The following is a 6000-nucleotide window of genomic DNA, read 5'->3' on the forward strand; positions in this document are numbered from 1 at the left end:
CTGACTGTTCGCAAAATCAAGGGTTCCCAACCCTCGGGATGCTGTACCGGATGAGCACTGGTCCTCGGGATGGGTCCAGTACTGGTACCCTAACCTTAACACGGCACTTGTTCGTGTCTGTTAGCACGTCCAGTTCGTGCCCAGTACTGGTTCTGGTCAGGTACTGCATCTGCTCCAGTGTCAGGTTAGGGTACCACTACCGGGTTTGGCTACCGGTCCGCTACGCATCACAGTAGTGGACCGGTTCAGGTTCACAGCCTGAAGGTTGATTTAAAGGTGTTCCAAAGGGAACAGCAAGTACATCAAAAAACGACAACTTGGGGACATCCAAAACGTCCAAAAATGATGCAGAGGGATCCTTAACCAAACACCAATATGTGACGACTTGGGAGTGAGAATGTGTTGGCTGGGTTCTGAATGTGTGGAGTTTACATGTACTTGTCTTCTCCGGAAACTGCCACAAACATGCTTCACTGGTTAATTTGGGATTCTACATTGTCGCTTGAATGTGAACGCGTGTGTGGTTCAGTCTGCTTCTGCGACAGGCTAGCATCCCGTTCAAGATCTTCCTTACTTTTGCCCAACAGTGGCCATCCATCTATCTATCTGTCGGTCGGTCGGTCGGTCGGTCCGTCCGTCTATCAATCTATCTATCTATCTATCTATCTATCTATCTATCTATCTATCTATCTATCTATCTATCTATCTATCTATCCATCTATCCATCCATCCATCCATCCATCCATCCATCCATCCATCCATCCATCCATCCATCCATCTATCTATCTATCTACACAATAGTTCTGAGGATGCATTTTTCATAAACAACCTATTTTCTTTTTTCTTTAGGGTTGACACTCAAACAGTGGTGTGGTCTTTTAAACGACAGAGAGGCTTTTAGGGAAGTCCAGAACCAAACGACCTCCAGGTCCCATGACCTAAAGTAATGTCCATCTTTTTACCGTCATTTGACTCAACTTATGTCTGCATACCACGCCACTTCAGAGGTCATCCCACGGACTGGAAGACTCGGAAATTTCTTACTTTGGTGATCTGAGACATTTTGGCAACACAAAGTGTTGAGAACATTGTTCTGATTAGCACTGCCTGTTAACGTTTATTTTCTCTTTGAAGCATCATTGATCCAAAATCCTTTTCTTGTGTACCTTTCTGTCCTTCGGACAATAATCCATGTTTCATGGCTTGGCCCCTTTAAAGCAATGAGGTTTTTAAACGGTGTAACCAAAATAATAGTAAATCAAAATGGAGCCACCAGAAGATTTCAATTTTGCTGTCAGAATTGAGTAAAAGAAGGTTTCATTACAAAGCAGTACAGTCTGTTTTTTGTTCTTTTCATGAAGAGCTTTTGTAGCTATAGCACTAAAGCAGCAACGGTGCAAATATTGGTCTTCTTGGTGCACCAAAAGCTGACAGGAGCCATTAACCCGCTTACATCTCAACAGACTCCACAAGCCATTGATTTTCTGTCACTGCAGCAGCTGTTTCTTACTGTTTCTGAGTATCATTTCACAGTCAGTGTTAGATTATTTTTCTCTGAAACGATGAACAACGCCACCATTTTTTTTCGTTCACTGATGTCTGTGTTTTTGTTGTTGCATTGTGCTCTGTGCAGAGGTGATGGCTATCTGAGCTGCTTTCTGCATCGCAACATTATTGTCTCCGCTTGTTTGTTTGGTTGACAGAGCAAGAGAAGTAGGTAGTGATAAGAATAGCTGTTTTATTGTGTGCCACTGCCTTGGCCCTTTATACTGAACGTGTTATCTGAGGGTGCAGCATGCCACACTAAGCTATGTGCATGTGACGCATGGCTGAGCAGCATTCCTCCTCCTGAGTTCATCGCAGGGCAGAGATAGTAGGAAGGCAGAGCAGCCTGACTGCCAACAAAGAGGGAGAGAAGGCTGAGGGCAGGAGAGAGGAGAGATGAAGGGAGGGAGCATTACCGGGAACATGTAGTTAAGTGGAATGAAGTACCCTTTGTTGCAGATAAGATCATTCTGCTCCCCTGGCCGGCATCACTAAAGCAATTTGAGCACAGTGAATGCAGCTGATCATGTCGGAGGCAGAAAACCTTCAGGAAGGAGCTGACAAACCTGAAAACGGCTTAAAAACGTCGATCCAGGTTAAAGAATGCTGTCTGCTTCTTCATTCTGTTTTCAAAAGTAGGCCATGCTGGACAGGTGTGTATGCAGCTGAGGAAAGGGTCTGATCTTTAGGAAGTCAAAGAACATACTGGAGATAAACCTCTGATGTTAAGCTAAAATCAAACACGAGGCCCCTTTCATGACTCAGCAAAAACTCTACAAACCTACACTGAAAAAAAAAAGATTTACTTAAGAAAATCCTCGTAGCAATTTGCACTAACAATTATTGATTAAATTTTACTGCATTTATGAATATAAACTTAACTTCTTTACTAGAAAATTCTATGTATTTGCATAATATTTGAATTATTATGTAAATATTATGAGGAATAATTAAGTATATATTACTGATGCAAAAAGTTTGTTTTTTCAGTGTATAAAACAGTTTTTTTGACAAAATGTTTCAAAATGTGTTTAAGGGAAAGTTCAGACACTTTTGAAAAAACTGTGGAAATTGAATTACTTAATCGATCAGTTTGTGTGGATTTGAAGATTCACATTTTTTGAATAGATTATCTCTTGTCCATTTGTTTCATTTTAGAACACGTGTCAAAGTCAAGGCCTGGGGGCCGATACGGCCCTCCAGATCATTTTACTTTATTGTTATTTTATGTTATTTTGCATTCATTTCTAACTTGCATAATTTTGACAAAATATATTTTTACAGAAAGTAAAATATTGAAAGTTATTAAAGGTTTAAGTGGATTTATTCTGGAAAATATTGCTGTCTGTTTTTATTCATAGTAATGTTAAAAGGTTACATTTTTAAAGTTTTTAAATTTTAGTTTTCTCAATAAATGTTTATTCTGTTTGGCACTATTTTTATCTTAATTGAAATTCTTACTTTTTTTAATTAAAAAATATCTGTTTTTTTTTGCATTGTGAAGAAAACTATCAAATTATAACAAATACAACTTTAATGTCATTTCTTGTACTATTTTAAGGTGTATGTATTTATTTTGATTTGTTCAAGTACAAGGTTTGTCTGCAGAGTTGCCCTTGCATTGATGCTAAAGTTCGGGTTTTGGGGACAAACATTCAGTTTTCCTCAGAGCAGATTTGGAACATGGAGTAAAATTAAAACAAACTGTACTAGTGTGTGGAGAACCTGAAAACAACATATTATGGAGTGAAGAGCATGAGTTCGGAGGATGAGAGCATGGAAATACAAGAGTGCCAAACACATGAGTGAGATCAGGAGAATTTTGAGGCCCCAACAATATTGAATGACCAGAACCAAGCGGTCCAACCGGTTAGTCAAGGTGGCCCAAATGAAACAGGGACAGGATCCCAGGTGAGGAATAGAAATTTGGTTTGTCCTCTAGTGTCCCTCATCTCATCCTCATTGTTGAACCAGCCTGCACAATGACATCACAAATGCATGTATGACTCAGTAGCTGAGAAATGACAAACTACAGCTTCAGTTACATACGAGTCCCTGTACTGGGACTGCAGGTTCTTGAGTTGTTTGGGTATGAGGAGGGTCGTGGAGAAGAGTGGCTGCATCTTAAGTGGTCTTTCAGTTCCCTTGAGGTTTGTATGGTCACCTCAAGGGACTTCATGTAAGTGGAATGCACCATTGTAGTGCGTGTAGCAAGTGTGTCATGAAGGTTAATGAAAGTTGCACTGACTTAGGTGATGTCATACGGTGTCCTTAGGCCACATTGTAGTTGTGAGAAAGGTATGCATACTGGCTCCTGACTGACCCCACGCAAATGATACATAGAATACACAAACTACACTCTCATTGTCTAATTTCTAGCAGTTAAGCTGTTACAGAAAGAACACACTTTTCACTTGAACATCAATAACAGACTCCTTGTGCGGTCCGTAAGGTTTTGGGGCAGTTGAAAAAATGAATGAACAATCCATACAACATGCTAACTTACAAGCTTACTTACCCTTGCACGTTGGTGAAGTGTTCACTAGGGCCTGTAGAAAGAAAATGCATGAACTTTTTCACTCTCTGAGCTCACCAAGTGGTCTACGATTTTTATATGTCCTGGGGGCCGCCTGAGTGTACCTTTTTTTGCCCGTAGACAGTCCGTATCCACCCTGTATTAAAGAGCAGTTGTGACTAAGCTTTACCAAAATGGCCAATTGAATGGATCACTGAACCTTTGGCTTCTGCCTACTTTTTAATTAAATATGGTAAATACTTGTACAGCACTTTTCTACCTTCCTTGAAGGCCCAAAACTCTTTACAGACCCATTCACACTCTGCTGGCAAACACTGGTGCCAACCTTCCACCAGAGGCAATTGAGGGTTCAGTGTCTTGGCCCAGGACACTTTGACATATGGGGGGGCAAGGTGGGAATCGAACCTGCAATCTTCCAATCACAGGATGACCCTATAGCGCCACAGCCACCCATATAGCATACAAACCTTGCTTTTAAGTATGCTTCCTGACATTTAATACCTGTTTTCCTCAAACTGAACTTGTCGATTTCAAATATTTACTTTTTAAATTTGGTTGTCATTTAGAAATAGACCGGGGACTCCGGCTTCCTCCCACCGTCCAAAAACATGCTTCTTAGGTTAATTGGTGACTCTAAATTGCCCCTAGGTGTGAATGTGAGAGTGAATGTGTGTGATTGAGGCCCTGAGACAGACTGGCGACCTGTCCAGGGTGTACCCTGCCTTCGCCCTTCGGTAGCCGGGATAGGCTCCGGCGCCCCCGCGACCCCGAAAGGGATGAAGCGGTCAAGAAAATGGGTGGATGGATTTAGAAATAGGAACTTTGACGTCAGGACCTGCTGGAAGTAAAACAGTGATCGATCACAGCCCACATGGAATACAATTTCACCCCAGATTGCCCTCAATGTATTCATCCACTCAAGACGGTAAAGAATAAAAGAGTTGAGGAGACCGTTAACCATGACCGAGATGGTGAATGTGGTCAGTAAAACTATACAAAGTGAACCTGAATGCAGTTCAGGGTTACTCTGCCTCTTCCTGCCTTTGCCTTTCAATTCTCCTTTCCTCTTACCCACTAACACACATACTGGTCATTTTGCCATGCAGAAATAGCAACGCCCCTCCTCCACCTCCATCCTCAGACATAAAACTGTCACCCTGTCCCTGAACACGGAGCCAGCCTTTCATTTTCACTCGCGCTCTCGTTCTAAATAAAGGAAGACAGGGTGGTGATTCTCTCTGTCCTCCCTGCAGGTGTGGCTCGTGCCACCAAAAACCTCGTGAACCTTTTTAACCAGCTTCGCTTGATCGAGCGGTCGGCCAGGACCCTCCTGCCGGCCTAAAACTCCCAGAGGTGCTAATGCAGGTGTATTTCAAGGGACTTGGCAGAAGCGGTAAAACTTGCGAGGCTCAGTTTGAGGGTGTTCTGAGCCAAAGCACCTGGCCTACTTTCCTACTAAGGTAGAGCATGCAGCAATGTTCTCCTGGGTGGCGTGGGTAACTGGCACACGCTCTGAATGTTGGAAATTCTGACCTGTATCTGTGTCACAAAGGTGATCTGCCTTGTTCTGTCAGACAATGACTTAAAGTTCGATGGAGGAGAAATGATGGTATGGATCTCGTTTACTGAGAGCTTTGTAAGTTAAAGGGGAACAACAAAACAGCTTTTAAAGCTAATCTTGTACAACACTTGCACAAGTTGCACCCTGTGGAGTTCTGGGAAGTGGAGTTTGTGTCCTATGCCATAAAATTGTCATTTGGCTGTGGCTGTTGAAAGACCCTTAAAAATATGGGGTTTGTCTCTTTTTAAGTTGTCAAAAGGGTGCCAACTTTGTTCAAAGATAGTTTTACAAAGAAGACTAAGCAGAGGTGGTTTGTCACTCAGAATATCCCATGAATTCATGGCTTTTATTTTTCAAA

The sequence above is a fragment of the Oryzias melastigma genome, linkage group LG15 (assembly GCF_002922805.2).
Source record: "Oryzias melastigma strain HK-1 linkage group LG15, ASM292280v2, whole genome shotgun sequence".
Classification (NCBI taxonomy): domain Eukaryota; kingdom Metazoa; phylum Chordata; class Actinopteri; order Beloniformes; family Adrianichthyidae; genus Oryzias; species Oryzias melastigma.